The sequence below is a fragment of the Takifugu flavidus genome, chromosome 1, assembly GCF_003711565.1.
Source record: "Takifugu flavidus isolate HTHZ2018 chromosome 1, ASM371156v2, whole genome shotgun sequence".
NCBI lineage: Eukaryota > Metazoa > Chordata > Actinopteri > Tetraodontiformes > Tetraodontidae > Takifugu > Takifugu flavidus.
In genome coordinates this window covers 7,553,475-7,566,730 of record NC_079520.1, presented here as the reverse complement: position 1 = coordinate 7,566,730, position 13,256 = coordinate 7,553,475, and the positions used below count along the sequence as shown (strand labels likewise).

The 13,256-nt window shown below is 45.5% G+C and overlaps 1 protein-coding gene across 3 annotated transcripts in view; it reads left to right on the top strand.

Moving 5' to 3' along the window:
• LOC130524037 (receptor tyrosine-protein kinase erbB-4-like) overlaps nucleotides 1-13,256 on the top strand; it is a 173,900-nt gene that overhangs the window by 44,654 nt on the left and 115,990 nt on the right. Inside the window, exon 2 of one of the 3 annotated variants that reach the window (XM_057029755.1) lies at nucleotides 5,096-5,230. The exons of the other annotated variants lie outside the window; for them this stretch is intronic. The gene's annotated coding sequence lies outside the window, so the exon portion shown is untranslated. The remainder of the gene's footprint in view (nucleotides 1-5,095; nucleotides 5,231-13,256) is intronic. 3 annotated transcript variants of the gene reach the window in all.

Genomic DNA, 13,256 nt, shown 5'->3' with positions numbered 1-13,256 from the left:
ATAAAGCAGTCAGTGTTCTTTTACCAAGAATGTTCACTGGCTTAACACAATTTGGCTTGAATGTTATTAATTTCAAGTATGTATAAACGAACCTATAAAGGCCTCCCTGGCTTGTTGCAGCAGCTTCTGCAGCTTTACCCCAGGACAAGTCTGATCCTGAAGCCGTTACCCCGAGGTGTCATCCGTGGGAGTTTTTTTTGTTGATTTTTACACCTATTGCTTCCTCAAACACTTCTTCATCCTCTCATTGGGAGACAAGCTTAGAATTCAGCCTCCTCATTTTTCAGCTGAGACATTTTTCAGTCCTGCTCTTACGTCAGAGACTCTCTATTTTTGATTAATATTCTGTTATTTCAAATCTTTTTTTTTTTGCGTGGACATGTTCTCGCTGCTTCCAGAGTTTGATGGTTAATCAAGGAAACGTGGGTAATTAGTGCTTCTGTGTTTACTGAATCTCCTTTCTGCATTTCATCTCGAGGAAACATGTGTTGACTTGAAGGCATGAAACCCAAAGATAATGGAGTGAAGATAATTGTTTTTATGTAAATGATGGCCTTTCCTCTTAATGTTGGTCTTTCTAGCAGGTTTGTGTTTCAGTGCAATAGAAACGTCATCATGAAAGGAGGCATTTCCCAGACAATCTAAAAGAATTTTGACTATATCCCTCCAGTGCGAGAAGCTCATTTTGATTAGATCACAGCCAGTCCTGAATGCAATCCTGGCTTCTGATTTTGATAATCAGTCCACACAAGATGCTGTTTATGTCCTATAAACTGCATCATTTGACCTGATTGCTGTGAACTATGTGTTTGAGTGATCCAGAGGCAGATGACTGTCCTCACGTGCAGACTGCGTTTAAATTTCTCTGTGTTCACATGTAATTGTTGAGCAACGTATTGGGACATAACTGGGACATTTAGGTCATCCGTCCACATTCCAGTCTCTCAACAGGACAGGTTTTATTAGAGTTGCACAACAGAGCCAGGCACGACGCTAAAGCATCGCTCTCTATTTCTGAGCCTGACGAACCTGTTGTCAGATTGGACAGTTGCCGTGGCAGCTCAACTCTGGTGGAGTGAAGTCTTAGGCTGGATGAGAGCTGGAGTCCAGTAGTAACGTGCTGAAGCTTCCATACAGTAATAAGCCATTTACGCCACGCTGCCACTGCGCCGCCTGGCTTCTGAAACTCCCGAGGCCACAGGCTGCTCAAGAGTCAGGAGTCAGTTGGTCTTTACAAGGTGGCTGAACAACATTCTCCAAGTGAAGAACAACACGGTGTTAAAACCGTCGGCCTGCCATCGTTAACCAGTAACATTTGTCTTTTCTCACCGCGCTGTCACATCACCATTAGAAGTTATATCTGCTCTACATTTCAAACTCATGGAGTTTTATGATACTGTTAACTTTAAAAGTTTGAGAACATCCATCAGCGGTAGATTTCACTATCTACCATTTTGCCGGCTAAAAAGTGCGAGCGGTCGTGTGCAGGAATGCGGGGTGTACTTGCTTCCCCAGGAGTTATCCCAGATCAATAGGTGGCGGACGGGGCAGCCATCGATCAGCTCAGTGCATAGAGGCTAATTTATGCCACTGCTCTGGTGATCCCTCTGCACAGAGGCACCGGGGCGTGAAATTCAAATTATTATTACAGCCAGGCAATTCCATTATCTGGGGGAAGGATATGTAGCTCTGGCACATATTGGCTGTCTTGAAAAGTAAAGGGGAGAAGGACTGTGGGCCTTCTGTGTCCAAGGCAGTAGGAGGATCATAATCCCGCTTTATCACGGTGGCCTCGGCGTCGCCACAGTCTCATTGTGCACATTCAGGAGGCTAAACCAAGGTAAACATTTTTTTGATAGGTGATGTGCACGTTCTAGACCTGCATTTACACCCATGCTGTAGACATAGAGGTTCTGTCTATATGATGTTACACACTATAAAAGATTAGATTAATATGCAGCATCTACCCCCTCATTATTAGCCTCTAGCCACTTGTAGCTTCGGAAGAGCTCCGCTGCAGCCACTTTACTGAGAAGTCTGGTGTGGCGATGTTAGAAAGCTTGTTTGAATTTCCATTCAGATGAACTCTTGCTGTTTGCGTCAGGATAAAAAGACAGGAAGCAAAAGCCTTGCGTGTTTGCTTGGAGCGCCGGATGTGTGCAACAAAGGTTTTGCAGCAAACAACCAGCAGCTCCACAGCCGCGAGAGCTAATTTGCGGCCCGGGTGTTTGTGTTTCTGCTGACACCACATCGCGCGCACGTTTCGAAGGGTCCCATTATCAGGGTGACTGCTCGACGAGGGAGGCCGCGTCAGTAACTGCATCACGCCAGACAGGAACATTCCTTACAAATTGAATAGTGACTCTGGGAAACGATGTGATTAAATGGAATACTCATTCATTATAGACGGGGAGAAATCAAGGAAAACTGAAGTAAATACGTTTTTTGCTCCTCGGGGAAGAGCATGTAGGATATACTGTACATACAAGTGAGCACTGAAGAGGATAAATCCAGACGCGTCAGGCTTCCAGTAAAAACTTTGGGTAATGCTGCAGGGTCCTCCCACTCGTCTCGCCTCACTTGCCTTGTTATCAGGCTCGTACCTCTTTAGCTTGTTGTGGGAAACCGCTTTCATGGAAAGCACTCGCTGTATGTGAAGCCACATACCAGCGGGCAGGATTGTGGTTTATCATAACAATCTGACAGATTTTATTTGGAAAGGCGTTGAGAACAGACAGACAGCAGGACACGTGTGTGTGTGTGTGTGTGTGTGTGTGTGTGTGTGTGTGTGTGTAACAGCGGTCTGGCTCAGGGCTTCAGTCAGAAAGGGCTTACCATCTAGGTTCTGTTGCATGCTGCATGTTCTGTTTGTGTGCCATCTGCTTAGAGTCCATCAAAGCCAGTCAGCCTTTGCACCTCTGATCAATCAGTAGCATCATTTAGCATCTCCTGAGTGGAATGATGATTGAGGCCGTACAACAAAAAGTACCGTCTTTGAACTGTCAGGCTAAGGAAGTCATATGGCTAATTGAAGTGGCTAGCTAATACACAGCAGCTACATCAAATCAGGTAATATTTTATCATCAAAGTGTGGCAAGATAAATTGTAAATGATTGAATAAAGTTACCTCTGATCTCTTATTTTGGCATGTTGGTAGTTTAAAGGATTTTCATTTGGGGGGAGACAGCTTGAGATTTTTTGAAGAAACACCAGGAAGTGTCAATTTAAAATATTTGGTACGTCTTTCTTTTCCTGAGTTCCTGATAGTTGATCACTTATCAGCCGAACCATTACCGCCGTGTGCAGATTTCAGCAGCCCAGATGACCCCGTCAAGCCCATTAGAGCACTCCGTCTGCGCTCATCCGTGTAAGGTTAATATGTGTAACCTTTTCACCGCACTTCTTAGTTGCACCGGGGGGACATTTTTATTGCCGATGAGAACCGTGTACTGTCGCTTTTACAGAGAGTTCTGAGCCTTTATATTCAGATTTATATATGTGCTTTGGTCATCCAGGACACCTCGAAAAAGCCTTGTCCAGTCAAAGTAAATGATGATCAATGTTGAGTTAAAAGTCCCACACCAACACATTCAACCTGTCTCCCCCTGAATATCTGATTATATCTGAATTTCAGCCTGATTTGAGACCGTCTGAGTCTCATTTAGAAGAGAGCTGAGACACGATCGACTTCTTTTGCTGTTACTGTCGGTATTTTTTCATTTGATACTATTTCATCTCTGCATGGAAGGACGTTTCCCCAATGATAAGGAAACGGGAGTCAGTCCTCTGACATACGGAAAGTTCTGATTAAGAACGGAGTTGAACTGAGGCTTCAGGAGCTAAAGAAGAGCAGGAGAGAAACAGTCAGACCTGACAGTGGGTCGCTCAGCGTTAGCGAGCATTAATTAGCACCACTAGGATCATTGTCACTCCTTCCTACAGAACAATCTAGTAAAGAACCCTACAGAGAGCAAGACTGAATAAGAGAACATTTAAACTGCTCTAGTGTGCGACTTTTTGATCTTCTTGGTTTTGTCCTCTCCTTGCGCAGCACACTCAGAGCTGCAGTGGAAAATTTCTTTACAAACATGTAAGATTCTTCTGTGGCGATAACACTTTCATGTTGGCCGTCGAACAAACAGGAACAGATTCAGCTGATTCCATGGAAGTGTAGGAATTTCAAGGCCTCCTTCATGTGATTGACATGTGTTTAAGTGTTTGCTTCACCTCTTTGATTTGAACTCACAGCCATGAAATCAAATGTCATAATGGTGTATTTGTGTGTGTGTATGTGTGTGTGTGTGTGTGTGTGTGTGGTGTGTGTGTGTGTGTGTGTGTGTGTGCTCTCCGTCTGACTGACACTGGCACGATTTCCTGAGTTGACCAAATGGGCGTATGGAGGGGTCAACCGTTCACGCGACCGCGTTTGTTTCCCTTTTCTGCTCAGCTTTCTCATAGTTGGATAAATGGTTTTGACCTTTGCCTGCCTCCTGGGGGAGGAGGTTCCCTCCCCAAAGCTGCAGATGCAGGTGTTCAGGTAGCAGCTGGCAGGACAGCTCCTGTTTCTCTTTTCACCCACTGATTGATTTCCCAATCTCGCCTCCCCGAACGGGTTAAACATCGTCAGGGCCTCAAACAGATTGAGTTTAGCCACTGCTGCCAAACCAAATAGGCGACCAGTCCGTCTGGTAAAGAAGGAAAGGAAGGGGGGGGAACAAATCTGGGGTAGAAACATTGGACTCTCACCTGTCAGTTGGAACTTTGCTTTCTTTCAACCATCCTCACATTACGAAAATAAATCCAGGCTCACAAATTGACCAGATGGCTTTTGGTTTATTCCCCTCTGGCATATTTCTTGTTGCGCCATATTAAATCTGCCAAAGGCTTGTTGGACACGACCAACAAATGCTCTGTGTTTGTTTTGGTTGCTAAAAAGAATAATGTAGCGTTACCTAAATGCTGTAATTCAGATGCAAATGACAGTGCTGCGCCTGATCGTGCCGTTGTTCTGCTGCGTGTCTGAGCCCTTCCAACAGCGCAGGCGCCATAAAAGCTTCAGCACATCGCTCTAATTTGTGATTTCTCTGTCTTACAGGTAAGATTCTCGTCATCGCTGCAGTCCGTGAAGGCCGGGATGTTGATGAGTAGAACCATTTCCTGTGTCCAATTCAGTGGGAGAACAGGAGTAATGCTCAACCTGAGGGTGGAGGCAGGGGTCCTTGAGAGCAAGGTTCCAAGAAATCATTTTTCCAGATATCCGACGTGACACAGAAGCTGCCGGTCTGTCGAGTGAGCGATGTCTGTCACTAGAGTATAGCGCCCTGTAGCAGCCCTCTGGATTCTGTCAGATCGTTGCAGAGGGCCGTTACGCGTTTTTCTCGCCTGATCGCAAACCCAGTTTCAATTCAAGATAAACCAAGGACTGCAAGGTCTACTCGGGCTTATAAAAGCCCTGGAAAAGTAAAAACACCATTTGCCAAAGGTCCTTCAGAAAGGAGACGCGGAGAGCTTTTAATGCTCTTTTTTTGTGGCACTGACCCTCCCCAAAGAACCAGAGACCCCTGTGGTGTAGAAAGCGCACACACAAAACACACATATTCACTCACTTCCCAGACACATTCCAAACATAATGTACACACATCTTTATTTACACTGGCACACATAGTCTGTGCCTGCTCTGGTGAAGGCAAACACGGCCAATCTGTGTGTAAAGCTGTTGTTTCTCGTGGGCGGTTGGAGCGCTGCTTGGGCCGGTCCGCTGCCTTCGCTTAGGTGAATAAATGTCATCAGATACAAACGGAGGCCTGCAGGTCTGTCACGTTACAGAGTACAGCGCCAACACCGGCAGGCCGATCAACAAAGAGACACTCATAAGCGTCAGACGTGGTCGTGGGAGTGCCGCCTGCTCGTTTGGAGCTTTAACCGCTGCGGTTACGCAACGCTGTTTTTCCGCTCTGCAATGTTGTGGAACTGGTGGAGCTTGATCACAGTCCGGTCGGCTTGAGGTGCACAAGCGTAACTTGCAGATTTCTTGGTCCTCCGTACCTTTGCTTTTACTTTCTCGTGCTTTTGTTTTCTGCTCGTGCTCGCGGTTAGATCAGTGCTGATAGGATGGCAGAGGCAACGTGCAAGAAAAACAGAGAAGACAAAAGGTCCACAGGAGAGTTTATCCAGTTTATCTCTATTCTTTTATTCTGGTGCTGTCAAGCATACGGTGATGCAAGGGGAGATGTGGGCAGCTTTGGCTAACCTGAGCTAAAGCAGAAACAGCCTCGTACACACACATCAGCTCATTACATATAAACGTGGACAGACTTCTGCATTTTAATGGCATTTATTACTTAGTCAATATGCTCAGGTTTGTCAGACAAAGAAGACAGACCCACATTTTGCTCAGAATGAAGCACTAAAAAGGAACAGAGCACAATTTTATTGCTTTTCAATTAAATATTGTTTTATTAACCCTCAAACCCTATTAAGTCTGTCCTTATTTAAATCCGAGGGGGTAAAACTGCAGTGCGTCCCTCACGTGTGAACACCGCACATTTACACCAAATTAAATAAAGCAATAAATCAAAGCACGACCAGACTAGAACATGCAATGTGTGTACAGGCCTAATAACAGGGAAACCCACTAAACACAAATGTAAAATCCTTTTTATTTTACATTCTGTGGCGGGAACATTATCAGCATAATGAAAAAATGAGGAGGGGATGAAAGAGAGAGAGAGAGAGAGAAAGAGACAGAAAAAGAGAGGGAGAGGGGGGGGGGGCACAAAGCAAACTCAATCAAAGTGAGTCAATTTGCTCTTTTATGATCTTCATTCTCAGCCAGAATTTTAAAACACAGAAGGCTCTAATACAGTAAATGCTGCTGTCGGTGCTGCAGAAACCAAGCAGGGGAATTAGCCGAGAACATTGTTGTTGACACGTGAAGGACTAAGACTAAATGTTGGCATTAGTGGGAGAGATGGAGAGATCCAAGTCTAAACTGGGAACCAGCACACGTGGCAGGAGGTGAGACAAAGAAGACGTGTGTGTTAGACAGATATTTCTCTTCCTCATCTTGTCTTCTCTGTCACAGTCCTCTTCCAGCAGTAACATGGGCTATAATACCTATATAACACCTTCACATGCTTTTCCCTGCCCTCTGGCGCACACACACACACTCATACACACACAGGCGCGTGCTCACAGACGGTTTTATTTAGGCTATCTCTGTATTTTTCTTCCTATCCAGTCAGACACATCATCAAAGGTTGCGTCTTCCTGTTGGCAGAAACTACCTGTGTCTTGCAAAGAGGTCAGAAGGACTCCAGCTTGACCCTACATCCTTATATGACCGACCGGGTGCTCATTAGTTCTGACCCCTGGTTGGCTGATGAGAACGTGCAGGAAAAGGTCACAGCCTGAGTGACAGCCGGCTGACTGGGCGCCTGGACCGTGCAGTCATATATAAAGGACAGGAAGAGGTGAAAGAACCAGCCGCCACATTGCTTCCAGCCCTGGCAACGAAAAAACACCTCAGGTCGAAAGAAAGGAAGAGATCCTGTATACGTTGACACGTAGGCTGAGGGTTATGGTCACTAACCTTCGCATGCGGCGCTCTACGCTGGGTGTCCGCAGATCTGCTGTGCTCATTAAAACGTCCTTTAAAGCGGCTAAAGCGCTCGCCCTCGTGCAGGATCCAGAGCATCTTCCACAACCATCTCTGCAGTAACCATTTTTTTGTGCACGTAGATATGTATCGACTGTGCTCTCTGTTCTGAAATGAAGTGAACCTATTTGAGTAAACCCAGCCCCTGTGTGTCTTTAATGCTGCAGAATCCGATAAGGAATTGGAAAAATGAAATCAGAATTCATAACAAATTTCAGAGGACAGGACGGGATCGCATCTGTCAGCTCATCTTTAATGCAGCTATCACTGAAAGATGGAGACAGATGTGCACGTGGGAGCAGAAAATGACAACAGAAAGTTGAACTGTGACATGCAGAAGCAGCTAGATCTTGTGTCTGACCCAGCTGACCCCCAGGGGGCAAACACACGCACACACACACACACATACACATACACACACACCCTGTGGGCGTGTGTGTGCAGCCTTCAGACTAAATCAATGCCCCGTGTTTACAACGCAAGCATGTTTTCTGGGCGGGAGTGATTGTTTTGGGCTCTTGTTTATTCAGTGCCTGTCATGACATGCACAAGTGTCCACGGGTGACTGTTGCTCCACCTGCATGTGCACACATGTTTGTCTCGTCGCGTTTGTGTCTGGTTTATCTTCTACGTGACCCTCAGATACCGGGATGCTGAAGCGGTCCGCGTGATCTGTCATGAGACGTGAAACAGAACCAGTCTCAGGACAAAGACAAGTGTAGGGAGGAAGGTTTGTGGGTGGTGTTCCATCCATCCATACATGTTCTGTCAACCATCAATCAGGCCTAATCGGGGTCACTGAGGGCCTTTGGAGGACACAGGCCAACAGGCAGGGACAGACCCTGGACACGTCCCCAGTCCAACAGACCGTCCACTCACACCTGGAGGCAGTTTAGGGTTTCCAGTCAACCAGCTCTTCATGTTTTTGGACTGTGGGAGGACACTAGTGGACCTGGATAGACCACACCGTCTGCCGATGCCATAACTGAAACATAAATTATGAAACGCACACCTCTTGGGTGGCGCCATCCTGCCGTTGCCGTAGTTGGAACACATTTATTCACAGCGTACAGTCAGTGATGAAATCTCTTTACACAGACTCGCCGATATCAGGGAGTCCTTGCAGCGCTCAAGGCATGAATGTTTTAGGCTTCTTTTGAAAACAAAAAGGATTTAGGCTTCTTTGGAAATAGCTTATGTGGCATTTGCTGTTTATCTTCAAGGGTTTAGCTCGGCGATAGAAGAAGGAACGCACAAACACGCACATGTCAGGCTGAACATCTCTGTGGACTCATGGTACTACATGAGGAGAGCTTGCTTTGTCCCATGAGATGGACAAAATACCATTTTATGCTGAAAGTAAGAGGCTACAATGTGCATATTAAAATAGTCCAGCGGAGGTAAATCTGTGTTATTGTTTGTTAAGTAAAGGCAAACCCTATTAAATATCACAGCCTGGGAGTAAAACAAAAATGTTTCTTAAGTATATAGACTGAAGTAGGTCAGCAGACATCCACAATCCATCACTCTTGTCCTCACTTGCAGGTTATTTTCCCCTGTCACACCCATTGATTGCTGTGTGATGAAGTTGTGATGCTCCACAGAGGTTCACAGCTGCCACTGGAAGCCACCATGAACAGATAGCGTCCACAGGGTTTGAGACACGGCCCTGTAGACAATATGTGTAGGCCTGTTGGCACCATACGCACCACAATATGCTGGACTTCGTTAAGTGGAAGTGAAGAAAACCTTAACGAAGATGTTCATAATCTGCCCGGATCATAATATCTGTCCAAATGTTGATCGATTGTTTCAGAACCAGACTAAGCCGAGAGGTGGACGGAGCAAATTGTGCAGAAAGAAGAGATAAACTGGAAATAATGGCAGAAACAGCTGGATAGTGAGAGCTCATTATTCAATCACGTAATGCATAAAATCCATTTTATGTGTGGGCTTTGGCATGGGTATAAATTAGCATATAAGTAAACACAACACCGAACTTCTGCATATTCTAAGATTCCCCGTGGACTCAGCTTTAGCCTTTAATTATTTAATTTTTTTTTCGCCCTCCTAATGAATTTCTGTGGATAAAGATGTGTGTGGACAGAAATCCTCTGCTTAAAATGCCTACCTGAGGCTGCGGCGCTCTCTCACCACACGCACGTGCACACGTGTGCACCTCTCAGCCGAAGAGTGACAAACAGTTTGATTTGAGTTTAAGATTTGGATGTAAATTGCTTTGACTTACGTCGGTTCAAATGCTAAAGCTGCCTTTTTACATTATTTTTTTTCTCTTTTTGCTCCGATGCGTTGCGCAATCAATAAAATGCAGGGGCCCAAATAGAGGCGATCTCTTGGGTATCAGCTCCACCTGCTTTTACAAGGACAAACACATTTAGACACATTAGATGGGAGACAGTCCAGCCCATGAAGGCCATGCTCATATGTCCCATTTAATGAAGTAAAACAATGCGCTGTCTGTTCTTGATGGAACGCAGCACGGAGCTGGGGGAAAGCGCAGGACCCCCGTCAGACAGGGCTTCATGGAGAACGAGCATCTCCCTTGGTGACGGCCTCACTCGCCCCCGCGATGTCTTTACATATTTGCATCCTCTGAGGAGCACGTGCTGCCGTTTCAGTACTGCTTTTCTGTTCAGATGAACAAGCAAAAAAAAGCAACTACGATTGAATAACAAAGTTATGGGAAACGTAAGAATCTAGGAGACCAAGAGGTGAGTCTCTAGAGCACCTTCGGCAATGTTGCTGGAATAGTTTTTGTTGTCCTGTTGCCTAACAACCACGGGTCCAAAACTTTTGTCTCCATTTATCAGAGTCTAAAAAAGCCCACTAGATTATTCTTGACCTGGTATTATGTGGACACTCTATCCTTGTCCTGTATCCATCCATTAATATTCATATGTGAATCAATAGTAATCCACGAAGAAAGATAGAGTATCATTATCAGTGACCTTTGAGGGTTTCAGTGGGTAGAATGAATTTCTACATTTGTACGAGTGTAAAAGCAGGATGAAAGCACTCGCTAACCCTAACTATGCATGTCGGTGCCTCTCAGAAACACAAGCGTCTCGGGTAACAAAGGCAGGCTCTGAAATAAAAGCCCCCCTTTCATTTCCAATAACACGGCAGCATTAGGACATCCAGTTTTTACTGGATTCCATTTAAAAGAGGAATAATTCTCTAATTTGTTGTAGCAACAGTGACTCTTGTGTACGATGCAGACCATTAGCAGAATCTCTGAACTTCATCTGAAGCTACAGCTGCCGAATGGGAGCTTCCCACGAAGCCCGGCAGTCGGATCCATTTTACAGATAGAGAAACATTTTCTTGTAGAGATGAGCTGTGGAGCGGTTCCTCTGGTCTGAACAGCTCTGTGACATTAGCCTATGTAAAGTCAAGGGAAGGCCGCGGTGAAAGCAGCAAAGCTGAACATCTTTTAGGTCACTGTGATGACTGATGACAGGCTGAGTAACCAGAGGCGATAGAAAGGGACCAGGGGGGGACCTGGACCACACAGGTGCATATACAGCACAAGATAAGTGATGACAACTGAATAATAACGCTTCAACGCAGCCCTGCTCCCAGTGGAAAAGCTCTGTTTTAATGTACAGATTCTCAGCAGGACATTTGATTCGCTGATGGACGCCGTCCTCCCCGATGACAGTTACAGTGATAATCTCCAATTATGGATGATTCCGTATATTTGTGTTATTGATCCATAATGGGCCCAGTGGCACATTTATGTATGCAGGCTCGGTCGATGAGGTAGTTACCACATACGTTTACCAGTTTTATACACTTTCATTTAAATGAGCTCTATTTTAACGGCACGGAGCTGCTGACCTTGTGGATATCCTGCCCTGAACATCACCAATAGAAGGTCAAACTCTTCATAAGTTGTTTCAAGTTCATATAAAAGAATAAAATGTCTCTTTTCAGCAGGAAGCCCAGATCATTTGCATCTGATTGTTGGTTTAGGCTCACACTGGTTTACACATCGTATAAAACACTATATAATAGTGGGTGTAATTGAAATCTTTGTGTGGCCCTCGCACCCACCTCCCACCCCCTGTGCATGTGAGAAATGTGGTGCTGGTGGCAATGCAGCAGCCGTAAATGATCGGGCAGACGATAAAAGACATTAAAAAGGCAATAAAAAAACTCTACACAAACTAAACAAACAAAAAGTGTAGAATAACAGAAGTGCATCAGACTGCAGTGCCGGAGGATAAAATCCATCTCCTCTGCTGCGCGAGGCGTTTCCAACCTCGGCCTTGATGAGCGCAGGTATTTCTGATATTTGTGAGCACAGAAAACTCCTCTAAAGGATGTTTTTCAACCCTCCAGAATTTCCCGACGATCAGAGGAAACGGTCAACAACAAATGGGAATGTTTCCAGCTCTCACTGGCTCTAATGGGGGTGTCTTACTGGTTCAGTCCTGCCACCTGCCATTAAATTCTTTGTCTTTTGAGATAAGCACTAATAATAATAGAAAAAAGCCCTCTTAACAACCATAACCACAAATAAAATAACCGATTTTATGCAAAGTATGTTGAGTTATCCTTGAAGGGTAAATTAGGCCTGAGATGATCTGCCGTTGCTCCTCAGCCTGCATTAATTCAGCTCTGACCAGTTTTTATTGTTGTAATTACAGGGAGAGGGTGTCACTCCCCATCCTACAACACAGTGCTGTCCTATTGATGCCAGGGTGTGATTCAGTGCCCCCCCACCCCCCTCGAAGTAATCGGAAAATAAATTCCATTTAATGGCTGTAATTTTGCATAGATGGGTCGGCTTTTTCGAACGTTGCGGCCCGGGCGCGTAATGAAATGCGCGTTATGGACAGGAGGTGTTGCACGTGCGCGTGTGCACAAGGACTCGGTGATTGATCGTGAAGGGGGCCGGGGTTTTAAAGCGGCAGGTTTTACGCTGACATAAATAGTCGCCTGCAGTCATCAAACATGATGTATGTTGCTATGATGGATAGGGGAGATAACCCCAGTGGGGAGGTGGACAAGTGGCACCCACCATAATTTATCCATTCTGGTGACTTCTCCGTACCACATAAATACGGGGGTGTGGTGGTATTGTCTCCTTCAGATCGTTGCACACTGTTCCTGTGTGTGTGTGGGGGGGGGGCTTCATTAACAAATGTTACCGACGATCACGCCCTTAGGAGCACATTAAATAAGCCGGAAGACACTGTTGTCGAGAAAAGAGATGGAAATCAAAGAGGAGAACTGCCGGAGGAGCCCAGGCGACGCCCTGGTGCCTTTGTGGTGGCGGAAAGCTGCAGGTCGCAGGTTATTTCAGTGCTGTAGCTGCAGACAGATAAGTGCTACAAGTGAGTTGCTTTCTGATGTGTGAGATTAAAGGGATTTAGCACATGAATACCTTCTCACGTGGGCGCTCCTGAGGGTTGTCTGAAAGAGGACAGAGTGCTACAAGCTCTGCTCTTTATCCTCATTTTCTGCCTGTGATTCGGATGAATTCATTGTCGGCATCAGTTTCTCCAACATTACACTCGGTGGCTATTAAATGTAAGGCCTCTTTTTTTTAAAGACAGGATTATTATAGGAC